This window comes from Octopus sinensis, linkage group LG6 (genome assembly GCF_006345805.1).
Source record: "Octopus sinensis linkage group LG6, ASM634580v1, whole genome shotgun sequence".
In the NCBI taxonomy this organism is placed as follows: Eukaryota; Metazoa; Mollusca; class Cephalopoda; order Octopoda; family Octopodidae; genus Octopus; species Octopus sinensis.
In genome coordinates this window covers 76,997,939-77,012,938 of record NC_043002.1, presented here as the reverse complement: position 1 = coordinate 77,012,938, position 15,000 = coordinate 76,997,939, and the positions used below count along the sequence as shown (strand labels likewise).

General features: G+C 35.3%; 1 protein-coding gene across 5 annotated transcripts in view; it reads right to left on the bottom strand.

Moving 5' to 3' along the window:
- Window positions 1-15,000, bottom strand: part of LOC115213367 (disks large-associated protein 1) — a 443,386-nt gene that overhangs the window by 367,268 nt on the left and 61,118 nt on the right. For 2 of the 5 annotated variants that reach the window (XM_029782311.2, XM_029782309.2), the window contains exons 1-2: window positions 3,786-4,019; window positions 3,679-3,681 (exon numbers count right to left, since the gene is read on the bottom strand). The exons of 1 other annotated variant lie outside the window; for it this stretch is intronic. The gene's annotated coding sequence lies outside the window, so the exon portion shown is untranslated. Of the gene's footprint in view, window positions 1-3,678; window positions 3,682-3,785; window positions 4,020-15,000 lie in introns of those variants that run through there. 2 more of the 5 variants (XM_029782312.2, XM_036504033.1) reach the window with 2 other exon arrangements.

Genomic DNA, 15,000 nt, shown 5'->3' with positions numbered 1-15,000 from the left:
AACAACAGCAAGGCAGCCTCAATGTGGTTGCTCAGCTTGCTAGAAATAGTTGCAAAACACCGTCAACTTTCAAATTACTAGGAAGGACACATTGGATAATTATGTCCTGAAACAGACTAAATGAATGAATGAATGAATGAATGAATGAATGAATGAATGTGATGGGTCATGTCTAGAATATCTTTAAATGTAGGTGCAACAGTGATATCGTAATCAGTGAAAAATAAATTAAGAAAATCAAAAGATACTAATAAAACAACAGAATCTTAAGTATGGCTTATCAATCATTTTACTACCACTACTACTACTATCACCACTACCACCACCACCACTCAGTAGTAGTAGTAGTTTTAAATTTTGGTATAAGGCCACCAATTTCTGGAGAAGGGAGTAAGTCTATGATTACATTGACTCCAGTACTTGACTGTCACTTATTTCATTGACCCCTGATAGGATGATAGACTACGTTGACTTTAGTGGTATTTGAACTCAGAAAGTAAAGAACTGGGAGAAATGCCTTTTGTCCAAAACTCTAACAATTCAACTAGCTTGCTGCTTTAACAATAACAACAATAATAGTTTCTAATCTTGATATAAGTGGAGGTGCAATGGCCCAGTGGTTAGGGCAGCGGACTCGTGGTCGGAGGATCGCGGTTTCGATTCCCAGACTGGGTGTTTTGTGTGTTTATTGAGCAAAAACACCTAAAAGCTCCACAAGGCTCCAGCAGGGGGTGGTGGCAACCCCTGTTGTACTCTTTCACACCAACTTTCTCTCACACTTTCTTCCTGTTTCTTGAGTAATGCTGCAATGGATTGGCGTCCCGTCCAGCTGGGGAAACACATATGCCATATGCATCAAAAAAAATTTTGACATAAGGCAAACAATTTTGAGTGGGGTTTAGTTGAGTACATGGTACTCCAAGAAACACAAAAGGCAAAGTTGACATCAGCAAGATTTTAACATGGAACATAAAGAGCTGGGACAAATACCACAAGGCACTTTTCTGATGTTCTAATGATTCAGCTAGTCTACCTCTGCCTCCTCCTCCTCCTAATAATAATAATAATAATAATTCTTTTATTTGTTTCAGTCATGTGACTGCAGCCATGCTGGAGCACCGCCTTTAGTTGAGCAAATCGACCCCAGGACTTATTCTTTGTAAGCCTAGTACTTATTCTATTGGTCCCTCTTGCCGAACCGCTAGATGACGGGGACGTAAACACACCATCATTGATTGTCAAGCAATGTTGGGGGGACAAACACAGACACACACACACACACACATATATATATATATATACGACAGGCCTCTTTCAGTTTCCATCTGCCAAATCCACTTTGGTTGGCCCGAGGCTGTAGTAGAAGACACTTGCTCAAGGTTTCACGCAGTGGGACTGAACCTAGAACCATGTGGTTGGTAAGCAAGCTACTTGCCACACAGCCACTCCTGCACCTAAATAATAATAATAATAATAATTTTGGCTCAAGACCAGCAATTTTAGGAGAGAGGTATGTCAATTACTCGACTATCCAGTACTCAACTGGGATAGTCCCTGAAAGGATGGAAGGCAAAGTTGACCTTGGCAGGATTTGAACTCAGAATATAAAAAGCCAGAAGAAATGCCACTGAGCATTCTGTCCAGTGTAGTAATGATTCTGTCAGATTGCTGCAGCAGCAGCAGCAGCAGTAGTAGTAGTAGTAGTAGTAGTAGTAGTAGTAGTAGTAGTGTAGTAGTAGTAGTAGTAGTAGTGGTAGCAGCAGCAGCAGCAGCGGCAGCAGCAGCAGAAGAAACATAAAAATTTTTTATGTATTTCAACCTTAAAGACATTTCTGACAATTAGGAAATCTATGATTATTTCTAAAAGATGATTTTTTTTGGGGGGGGGGGTCTTTTGTTTCTTTTTTAAATATATATCACTAAATTTAATTCTACCAAGTGTTGTTGAGTCATTTAGCACAGTGTAATGGATCTTATCATTTATAATTAATATTATAATTTATTAAATATGACATCAAATAATTATTCTTTCAATCAAGAGCTAAGAGAATATGAAGAGAGGAAAAAAAGAGTTTCAATGAAAATACAGATGATTTAATCCTCTATAAATGCCACATTATCCAATCTTAAAGTACTACATCATTTAAATTTTAATCCTAAAACAGAACTTGTAAAATTTTTATGTTTTCTTTTCCTTCTTTTTGAATGTAAAAAACAAAATCCAATCTTTATTAATTTTTTTCCACTCAGATGAAGAATGTGATTGTTTTATTGAGTTCTGAATCTTTTGGGAGGGAAAAATGAGAAGTTGGAGATTTATGCCTTTCTTAGTGGTATTAGGTAATATAAGTGATGCAATTCCAACTGAAAATTGAAACTAGTTCACATAGATTCAGCTCAGAAAAAAACTTACTTATTGCAGTTCAGTGCAGCTGATACTAAATAATTCATTGAAGGGGTAGGACACATTGGAATTATTTTTATGTTATGTAATGAGATTAGAAGAAATTGATATGTCGTTTCTTCTTATCCAGTACTTATTAGATTATTTTACAAAGAATTTGGGGGATTATTTGATTAAAAAAAAACATTATTGGATAATAAAAATTTCATTGACAATGTTTCTTAAATTGAATTTCAAAGTGAAAGTCTTTTGAATTTGTCAAACCTCTCACACTGATATCTTTACAAAAAAAAAAAACCATATTCCATGTCATTGTACATGCTTTTTTTCTTTCCCTTCTTTTTTTATATTTCAATAAATACTAGAATAAATAAATTAATTTGTTTTCAAGTTTCAGTTTTAAATTAATAAAGTAATGAAATAGAAAGTAATTTTTTGAATATAACATTTTGCAGATAGAAAAGAATCTTTCTTAAGAAATGTCAACGCATATAAACCTAACACTGAAACCATAGAAAAAGATACTTGGAGCAACAGAACAAATAATAATAAACAGACAGAATTTGAGCTTAAGAAAAGAGCTTAAGAGAAAGGATAATCAAACTTGATTCATACTTGGGGATTAACCCTTTACAGACAAACAAAATATATGCTAAGACTTCTTATCACTCCAAAATGGTTTTACCAACCTACACTAGATTCAACTTTTCTAGTGAAGCAACCAATTATTCTGCAACATTGATAACTGAAAATTTTACATGAACAGAATTTGGAGATATAATATTGATACAGTGTCCTAAAGGATGCAGTATTCTAAATGATGCAACAGTTTTGTGAAAGAAGGAATGATGAGCCATTATGGGTATTTTTTAATCAGCTATGTTAATACATGTACACATTATGCACACACACAAACAAAAATTCATTCACATGGATAATGTGTGTGTGTGTATGCGTGTGTGTGGTATGAGACACACACACACAGATGCACAAAATAAAATAAAAGCTGTGTAACTCTTCTGCAAAAAGAGATAAAAAAGCAGATCTCTTATCAACAGGAGTCAACAGAATAAAACATCTTCATATGAAAATAATGATAAAACTCAAAGCATATGTTTAACAACCTGAAAGAAATTACTTAATAAAAATGCCTTCAATTAAACATTTGCTTCAGTTGGGGGAAGAAATAACAAACCCTGAAATATTAATATTTCATTTATAAAAGATGTTATTTTGATTAAGCCTAACTCTTGTATTTCCCTCCTTTTTTTTACCCCCTCTCCCACTTCTTTTTGTTGTTTTTTTTGTTATGCAAGTTTTACAGTAATTTTCAATTAAAAAAAGAAAAGAAAGAAATGAACAGAATAAACAATAAACATACCAAAAAACAGCAGAGTGTGTTTAGTGTCGAAAAAAACAAAAATTAGATGAATATCTTGGAGCCAACTTCAATCTGTTAATTCCTCTTCTCTGCTGCCGAATGGAGTCAGCAAAGGAAGAAAAAAATACACTCCCCTCTGTCAGCAACAGTGGTTGTGGCAGAATAAACTTGAGAGCTTGCTAGACTGTATCTATCCAATACTGCAAGCGTTTGATGGTAGCGGCCACAGTATCGACAGAGTGGTGTGCCCTTTCAGTAAATGCATCAGCTCTGCTACCATGCCTACATTCCATAACAATTTTTCACCAATCTTAGCTGCCATGTAATAAAAAAAAAAAGGAAAAAGTAGAAAACAAAAGCTGGTAGGCGGCTGGCTGTGGGTAGGAGAGAGGGAGAAGGAGGGAGAGAGAGAAAGGGAGAGGAGTTGGTGGTGTGTTGCTGATGATGAAACTGAAGCTAGCATGCTTACTTACACATGGGCTGCCTTGTATTAATACCAAAGGAAGTTTCTATCACTATCATCCTTAATAACAGTACACTAGCTCCAAAATAGGTTTAAGAGAGAGAGAAAGAGTGAGTGAGTGAGTGAGTGAGTGAGTGAGAAAGAGAGCTAGGAAAGATTGCTTATCAGTTAAGTTTGATTTGAATAAGGAGAGGAACAGGGGAATAAGAGAGGGAAAGAGAGAGACAGAGGCAGAGATGAGAAAGCAGGGAGAGACTGAGTGAGACAGACAGACAGAGGATAAGCATTAGGAAAATAAAAACAGAAACAAAGAGGAAAGTGGAAGGAGAAAAAAAAAAGCAACATATAATATTGAGAGCGGATGAGTATTTTAACATTCAGTGATTAGATAGAAGAAGAGATGGCTGAACAGAGAGAAGGGAGAACATGGCTTAAGATGATAGCATCCTTCAGTTGGAGTACATATGCACACACACACATACACACATATACTATACAGATCACATATATATTATACACATGTACATATATATTGTACACACATATATATATATATATATATATATTGTACATACACACATACATATATACTATATGCACACATACACATGTACTATGCACACATACATACATACATACATACATACATCTGTGTGTGTATTTGTGGGGGCTGTGGAGATTAAGTAAGAGATTAAAAGCGATGAATTTGAATGACTTGTGGTGATGGTGTTAGTGAAATCCATATCCTAACTTGAGGAAATGTTGTTTGAAATTGAATAACAGATTGATTGCAGTATCAATATTAACGGAAAAGGCATAAATGCCACAACTGCCTTCCTCCCTAACATATGTAAATACGTAGCTTGATATCTTTGTGTAAAGTGATGCTAATTCTTATAAAAACAGTGGAAATAGCACTCATGCTAGAGGAACAATCCAGCTGCTTTATGATGTCCTTTAGTTTGTTAGCTCAAGTTTTGAAGATCAAATCCTCCAAGACTCATTTAAAAATTTTTCATTATGCGTAGGAGTGGCTGTGTGGTAAGTAGCTTGCTTACCAGTCACATGGTTCCGGATTCAGTCCCACTGCGTGGTACCTTGGGCAAGTGTCTTCTACTATAGCCTTGGGCCGACCAAAGCCTTGTGAGTGGATTTGGTAGACGGAAACTGAAAGAAGCCCGTCGTATATATATATATGTGTTTCTGTGTGTGTGTGTGTGTGTGTGTGTGTGAGTGTACGTATGTTTGTGTGTCATTGTTTGTCCCCCCAACATCGCTTGACAACCGATGCTGGTGTGTTTACATCCCCGTAACTTAGCGGCTCGTCAAAAGAGACCAATAGAATAAGTACTAGGCTTACAAAGAATAAGTCCTGGGGTCGATTTGCTCGACTAAAGGCGGTGCTCCAGCATGGCCGCAGTCAAATGACTGAAACAAGTAAAAGAATATATAAGAATAAAAGAAAAAGTATGCTGAGCTTGATCTGGAGAAATTACCCTATCTTTCTTCACAATTGTGAAGGCATGTGGTTTAGTGGTTAGAGTAACCAGCTTATGATTGTAAAGTCATGAATTCGATTCCTGGCAGTGTGTGGTGTCACTTTTATTTTACATTGCTCCAGTCCACTCAGCTGGCAAAAACAAATTGTAGCTGTAATTCAAAAGGCCAGCCTTGTCCCATTCTGTGTCGCACTGAATCTCCTTGAGAACTCCATTAAGGGTACACATGTCTGTGGAGTGCTCAGCTACTTGCACGTTAATTTCCATAGCAGGCTGTTCCATTGATCCAATCAACTGAAACTCTCATTGTCATAACCAATAAAGTGCCATTTTTTTTTTTTTTTCAAAATTAGCTTTGTGCTAAATTAAAAAGTAAACTAAATTCATCTACCAGTTTATACTACCATCTGGCATATGGGTGCCTTTAACGAGGTCCACTCTGTTTGAACACTTAGAACACATGTGGGTTTAACTTACAAATTACTCCCCACTCCCCACTACCTCTTCTTTGTTCCCCTATCAGTCACTGAGCCCTTGCAAAAAGGTGCTGCCCTTTTGTGTCTCTATTGTATTAGCATGCAGGATGAAATGCTTAGCAGTATTTCATCCGTTGCTATGTTGAGTTCAAATTCTACCGAGGTCGACTTTGCCTTTCATTATTTCAGGGTCAATTGAATAAGTACCAATGAAACATTGCGGTTTGATGTAATTGACTAGTCCCCTCTCCTAAAATTCCAGGCCTTGTGCTTTTAGTAGAAGGGATTATTATTATTATTAATAAGGTGAGCTGACAGAATTATTAGCACACTGGGTAAAATGCTTAGCAGCATTTTGTCTATCTTTACGTTCTGAGTTCAAATTCTGCCAGGGTCAACTTTGCCTTTCACCCTTTCAGAATCGATAAATTGCCAGTGAAGCACTATGATCAATGTAACTGATTAGTGTCCCACTAAAAAAATTTCAGATCTCATGTTTTTAGTAAAATGGATTATTATCATTATTATTATTATTATTATGATTATTATGATTATTATTATTATTATTATGATTATTATCATTATTATTATGATTATTATCATTATTATTATTATTATTATTATTATTATTATTATTATTATTATTATTATTATTAAAGGCAGCAAGCTGGCAGAATCGTTAGCACACTGGGAGAAATGATAGCGGTATTTCATCTGCCACTACGTTCTGAGTTCAAATTCTACTGATGTCGACTTTGCCTTTCATCCTTTCGGGGTCAATCAAATAAGTACTAGTTATGTACTGGGGTTGATGTAATTGACTTATCCCCTCCCCACAAATTTCAGGCCTTGTGCCTATAATAGAAAGGATTATTATTATTATTATGTAAAAGCAGTGACCCAGCAGAACAGCTTAGCAGCATTTCTTCCAATTCATTACATCCTGTGTTCAAATTCCATTGAGATCAACTTTGCACTTCATCCTTTTGTGGTCAATAAAATATGTATTGGGGAGGGGGGCAGTGTAATCAATGAGCCCTTTACCTCAAAATTTCGGGCTTTGTGCTTATAGTAGAAATTTAAAAAATCATTATTATTATTTTGTGGTGGATGGCAAATGGTGATGGATAAGCAGAATCATTTAGAGCACCTTGTGTATTTCTTCTGGCTCTCTATGTTCTGAGTTCAAATCCTCTCAAAGTCAGCTTTACCTTTCATTCCTCAAGGTTGATAAAGTAAAGTACTCAACAAGTACTGAGGTTGATGATACTAGCTAACTCACTACCTCCAAAATTGCTGGCCTTGTGTCTAAATTAGAAACCATTATTTAACATAGCCAACTACTGACAGTTATGTATTTCTGTTATTTTTAAATGGCTGCTATCATATTCACTTTCAGATGAAGGGCAAGGGCTTCGAGGTAAGGGAAGTTATCAAGTTGTCCTATCAATCATTCTCTTCAAAACTACTGCTGGCACAGATCATGACAAGTTTCTCTCTCTTCCTAACTCCATGATGAAAGACAAGGACCAAGTCTGAAACAGTATATTCTTCACTCCTCACGACAACTGAATTTATCAAACTCTCCTATGTATTAAATGCCACCGAGGAAACTGGTGATGGTTTGACTAAATGCAAGCCATCACTGGTTTCCTTGGATTCTGGATTTTACCATATTTTATCTGGTATGTTTGCATGACTGATTCTATGAGGGTGCCTCTCTGCTCTGGTACATAAGAATCTACTTAAGCCAGAAAATCCAAATTTGTTTTATTAACGATTACTAAGCCAAATAAAAAATACCTTGTTAATTTTCCCGCTTTTCAAAATACAGGTTCTTTCCTCTTTTTTTTTTATAGCAAGTTATATGGATAAATGCTGGACAAACATTAGTTAATAGAAAAAGAAAAACAATAAGTTACAGAGAAAAAAATCAAAATGCTATGATTTATTTCAGATGTTAATGGCTATAATACTGAGTAGTGGAAAATACATTGAAATGCTGACCATAAATGCAAGGAGAAATTTTTCTCTCTTTTTTATTTGCTAACATATTTTTAAAATGAATACTGGAGTAAATATTGCTTCTGATTACTTAATGGAGTAGCTATAAAATCTGTTTAATCAATTAAAAGCAACCATATTGGAGAGGTTTTTGTAACGATAGTTTGAGCAATGGCTCTTGGTTTTTCAGTCTCTACTAAACTGAATGAGTATGATAACTGAGTGAGATCATTGAAATTAATGCTTGATTTCCTCTCACTTTCTCTGATTGATAGATATATATATAGATAGATAGATAGATAGATAGATAGATAGATAGATAGATAGATAGATAGATAGATAGATAGATAGATAAGATAGATGGATGGATGGATGGATGGATGGATACATTTATACGTACATACATACATACATACACACACAGACAAATAAATAAACAGATAAATACAAAGATAATTAGACAGCTAAAAAGACAGACAAATAGGTAGACAGGCAGAAGACGGATAGACAGACATATTTTCACTGAAAGTCTGGCAAAGCCAATGACTGGTAAAACTTTGTAAGCTATTGTCAACCTCTTCCTCATGAAAATAAATTTGATGTGACACTCAACTTAAATATAATGAATGTTCTTTCAATTAATTAATATTTGATTATATTTATATCCCACAGTTCACATATTTATATAAATATATTTATATCTATCTCTCTATATACATATCTATCCATCTCCATATTTATCTTCTTTTTTGTCTATTTTTGACCAACATGAAAGATCAGATTAATAGACATAGAATAAAAGCAGTAACGACTCCTAAGAATAATATTTGAGAAGAAACAATAGAAGAGCTAGAGAGTAAATAATATAAAAATTGTCAAAGGCAGATGACACTATAGTTTTACCAATTAAATATAATTTGAAGAAAAAAAAAAATTTTTAACCTTTTCAATAGCAACTGGCATGAGACTGTTCCTGGTTCTATGAAGCAAACCTACTGTTTTAAAGTAATCTTCATTAAGACCTATTAAAATTTCATGTTAATTTATGTTCTAAACAACAGCTTAATAAATGGCAAAGTTAGTTTAATAAATTCTTCCTTATTTTTGAAATCAATTGAAACAGAGGGATTGTATTTCAACAGAAATATGATAGTTTAAGGATTAAATTATTGTAAAACAGGGATATTAAAATTTTGTTAGTTTATTATTTGTGCATTGGTTTAACATTAAGTTTTATATCATCATCCCACATATTTGCATATTTATAGAAATCAAACCACATTGTTGTTGAAACACTTGTTAGAAATTTTCTGCTAATTGATCTAACACTATTTCTATTTATTTTTTTTATTTTTCTTGTCTCATAACAACAATCCAGATTTCCAAAACCCTTCTTATTTTGTTGATTAGAAAAATAATGGAAAAATTTGATTGAAACATGGAGTGACAATCACTTTTAACATAGGCACAAGGCCACAAATTTTGGAGAGGAACTGGTTGTTTAAATTATTCATCTTAAAAGGACGAAAGCTGACCATAGTAGGATTTGAACACAGAATGTAAGGAACCAGAACAAATACTAGGAGGCATTTTGTTTGATGCTCTAAAGATGCTGCCAGGCCACAGCTGTTAGATGAATAATAATAATAATAATAATAATAATAATAATAATAATAATAATAATAATAATAATAGCAATAACCCTTTGTACTGTAGGCTCAAGGCCTGAAATTTTGGTGGAAGGGTTAAGTCAATCACACGGACCCCAGTACTCATCTGGTACTTAATTAATTGACCCCAAAAGAATGAAAGGTAAAGTCGACCTTGGTGGAATTTGAACTCAGAACATAGTGGTGGGTGAAATACTGCTAAGCATTTCACCCAGCATGCTAACGATTCTGCCAGCTTGCTGCCTTATAAATAATAATAATGATGATGATGATGATAACGATGATCATGATGATAATAATTGTAAAAGCAGCTTCTCTTCTGTACATCACTTTAGAAGCTGGAATATAGAATTTACATTGGAAGAATGATTTTGGCAAACGTGACTGCCTGCATATCATTAGAACAAGTATTTTTTAAGCTTGCTCCAACTATGAACAAATATTGGATACCATTCCAACATTTAACCACTCAACCATAAAGAAATGGAGCCTGTCCTCAGTAATGAAATTACATCAAGCAGGGTTAGCTGATAGAAAATTGCTTAAATTTTACACTAGTATATGGAATAAAATAGCTTGGTAGTTAAAATTCTTAGACAAAGAGTATTTCTCTATTTATTTTAGTCTGTCTTAGTAGAAAATAGATACCAAAGCTAAATGAACAACAGTCATGTCAAGAACTTGTAGCAACTTTAAGACATACTGATTGACAATGCCACTAAGTATCAATTTTGGCTGCACCTTTCAGTTAACTATGAATCACAATTTAACAACTTTAGGTAGGAGAATTAATTTGAAATAAATAAGAATACAAAGACAAAATGTGCCCAAGAAAAACAGGAAGTAAACTCATTTAAGCATATATTAATCACATCATATCCAACCTAAACTAACCTTTTAAATTACTTTAAATGCATTATTAATCATTGTAATTTTGGCAGCATAGTAGTGTAATTGTTTATAATAGTATAATTGTTTACTTTATTTATCAAAGAAGTTTTGTGTCCTCTTGATCTTTTTTTGTGTTAGAGTTTATTTTGTTCTTTATTTTTATCCATGGGTATTTGAAATGAAAATGTTTTAGTTCTTTATATCTGTTCTAGGGTGATTAAAATGAAAATGGCAAATGTGAGATATACATTATTCCTTTAACATTTGCTATTTTCATTTCAGCTAATTGTATTGAGATTAAATGAAATAAATCTTTCAAAACTATACTTTGTTGGTTCAGAAGAATGGCATGTGCAAGTAGTATTTTCCAAATTCTGACGTCTATGTTGAGTAAATTTTATTTACATCATATTGGAAATCATGAGGTAGAATTTTATGCTGAACAATTCAAATGTCATTTGTGTATCAAAGAAGGATGTAATTGATCACTAGATTCAGATTTTTAAATTTTATTAATTAGCTGAATGAGAAGGGAACAATACCTTCAGACATGTAAGGCTGGTACGCACTACCTGAGATTTTTCTGGTTTGTGCTTGTAGGGACAAAGTGTGCCAGGAAGAAGTTGTAATTTTGAGAACAAAGGAACTGGCGATGTGTTTAATGAAAACTTTAAATGGTAAAAGACTGGAGGCACAACAAGTGAGGCAGAGGCAGGTGGGCTTGGACAGGAGTGGTATGCATCTTGCTAATTTGGAGGAACAAATCACTGCAACACTAGAAGTAAGAAGAACAGTACATCTGTGGTTACTTGACCATGCATGTACAACAAGTTGTACTGTTTCACATGCCAGCACTATGCTAGTGTAATATTTCTTATTTCTGAACCTTTGGAATCCAGTGTTTTTGCTTTTTGTTCTTGTTGTTAGTAGTAGTTGTAGTAGTAGTAGTAGAAACAGCAAAGTATTTTAAGTGTATTTCTTTAATGAGCGTGCATATATTGTGCTTATTCCAGTATATTGTGCGTATCCCTGCTTGTCATGTGAGGCAGCTAAAAATGTTGAATCTAGGAACTGCATTCAGTCATAAAACAAATAAATAAAAGAAATTTCTGACCAAATCATAAGGACACATAAACTAATTACACTAATTAAAACATTTCATCATCATCATCATCATTTAACGTCTGCTTTCCATGCTGGCATGGGTTGGACGGTTTGAGTGAAAACTGGTAAGCCAGAGGACTGCACCGGGTTCCAATCTAATTTGGCAAGGTTTCTATGGTTGGATGCCCTTCCTAACACCAATCACTCCGAGAGTGTAGTGGGTGTTTTTTACGTGCCACTGGCATGGGTGCCATTGGCTTGATACCAGCATCAGCTACGACTACAGTCTCATTTGGCTTGACAGGTCTGCACAAACATGGTGTATCTAGGTCACCTGTCACTGCTTCCATGAGGCCCAATGCTCAGACAGTGCGTTTTACATGCCACTAATATGGATGTCAGTCAGACAGCACTGGCATTGGCCATGACTACAATTTCACTTGGTTCAACAGGTGTTCACAAGCACAGCATATCGCCCAATGACTGAAGGGTGCTTTTAACAGGCCAGTTATTTGACACTGGCATTGGCCACAACTATGATCTCACTTAGCTTGACGGGTCTTCTCAAGCACGGCATATCTCCAAAGGTCTCGGTCATTTGTCATTGCCTCTGTGAGGCCCAACATTTGAAGATTGTGCTTCACCACCTCGTCCCATGTCTTCCTAGGACTACCTCTTCCATAGGTTTCTATTCAACTTTCATGGAGCAGTCTGTAGTAATGTTTCTTTCTTCCCTTGTGCTTTTTTTTACTTTTTCCCTAATAGTAATGCAACTAAGAATCTGATTCCAGAGACCAGTAGAGCTTAAAAATGAAGGAGCAAAGTGAAAATCCATCTTGCCCTTCTCCTATACCAGCTGCTGTCTGACATGACTTAAAAACACATTAGCTTATCTTCTAGATTTTCTTTAGTATTTTTTACCTCTGATGTTTTTGGGTTTTTTTATCTCAGAGTAGTCTTAAATAGTTCAGCAAATTTATATATTTGCTTAAACTGATGTCACTAAAGCAGTTATGATATGTTGATTACTTCAACTCTGTTCAAGAAATTAAAACAACAATCCTTACCTGGTGGCAAAATGCAATATTTGTGGAAGGAGATTAGTACCATGATGTCTATCAACAGTGCAGTATCTTAACCATTCTGACAATGATTCATCTGCCAGAACACATCAACTCTTGAAGTCCTGAATGTGTTGTTTCTTTGACTGTTTTACCAATATCTTAAGTCCACATTTTTCTTTGAATTTTTTTTGTAACCAATGTCACCCAAGCATCTCTTCTAGGTACCAGCTTCTCTTCATCAGCCACACTATATATAATTTATTTAATCCTGTATAGAAAACATCACTAACAGTCTGAACCAGTCTGAAATATCTACTAACACTGGCTTAATGAAGTTGTTGCTATGCAGTCATTCAATTAGTAAGAAATATCAGCCAAATTTCCTACTGTTTTAGAGAAGAGTTGATGCAACAGATGATATTATAGTCCTAGGTATATAAAAAAGGTATGTTGGTCACGACTGGCATGCCTTTGATCAGATAATTTCTCAGAGGCTATGAGCAGCAACCTACTATCCTATTAAACTTTAACTTAGATAATATTAAACCCATTAAAGATGGTGAGCTGGCAGAATCATTAGCATTCCAGGTGAAATGCTTAGTGGTATTTTGTCTGCCACGACGTTCTAAGTTCAAATTCTACAGAGGTCAAATTTGTCTTTCATCCTTTCGGGGTTGATAAACTAAGTACTAGTTATGTACTGGGGTCGATATATACCCCTCCCAAAAATTTCAGACCTTGTACCCATAGAAAAGAATCATAAGCATGTTGGGCAAAGTGCTCAGTGGCATTTTGTCCATCTCTATATTCTGAGTTCAAATTCCACTGAGGTTCACCTTACCATTCATCCTTTCAGAGTCAATGAAATAAGTACCAGGGTTGATGTAATTGACTTAACCCCTTCCCACAAATTGCTGGCCTTGTACCAAAATTTGAAACCAATATTAACCCTACTAATCTCACTTACTTTACAATGAAATTTTAAAGGGATCTAGAGAGCTAAGGGTACTAATGTTGTCCAGAGCAACAAATAAAAGAATGATAAATCTACCAGCACTCCAACAATTCTGCCAAGACTTTAGTCAGTAAACTAGTACTCTAACCATCGCTAGCCATTGTACATGACACCTGCATCTGTTCAGCATGCAAACAATCCTGCCGTGACTTTTATCAAAAGCCCAACACCTTAACCATTCCACCACTGTGTTGTATTACAATGTGCAGAGTTAGTATTTACTAGAAAAAACTGGAGTAGTGCTACATACAAAGCATGACAATTTTAAATAGAAATAAAATAAAATATAATAAAAAAACTAACTAAAAAAAAAAACAGGTAAATGAAAAGAAACATTTAGAAAGCAGAAATCACGCTCAGGAAAGTATGTACACAAAGAATTTCTATTTTTTGTTGATGATAATCTCAGTAAGACACATTCCTGCACAATCTGGTATAAGCAATGGTAATAACCACATGTAGCTTTGCATTTATAGATCACACTATACATATGCTCATAGTTATGTTACACACAAATAATATATCATCATCATCATCATCATCATCATCATCGTTTAACGTCCGTTTTCCGCGCTAGCACGGGTTGGACGGTTTCGACCGGGGTCTGGGGAGCTCGGGACTGCCCCAGGCTCCAGTCTAGTCTGGCAGTGTTTCTACAGCTGGATGCCCTTCCTAACGCCAACCACTCCGCGAGTGTAGTGGGTGTTTTTTACGTGCCACCTGCACAGGTGCCAGAGGGGTCTGGCATCGGCCACGTTCGGATGGTGCTTTTTATGTGGGGGGGGGTGCAGAAATATATAGGGGAGCACCAGTGGGGAGGGGTGGTTCAGAGAAATGATGACAGGTTCTAGGCAAGTAGAACGTAGGATATCAAGAGAGGGGTAATGCATGGTGAAATAGCGTGTTGAAGAGGGGGGTTCGAAGAGTAGACACCTATAATGGTGGTGGGAGAAGCGACATCCGGTATAGATGGAACAAAAATATAGAGATATCCGGTATTGGTGGTGGGGGTGGGCAAGGGCGGGTGCA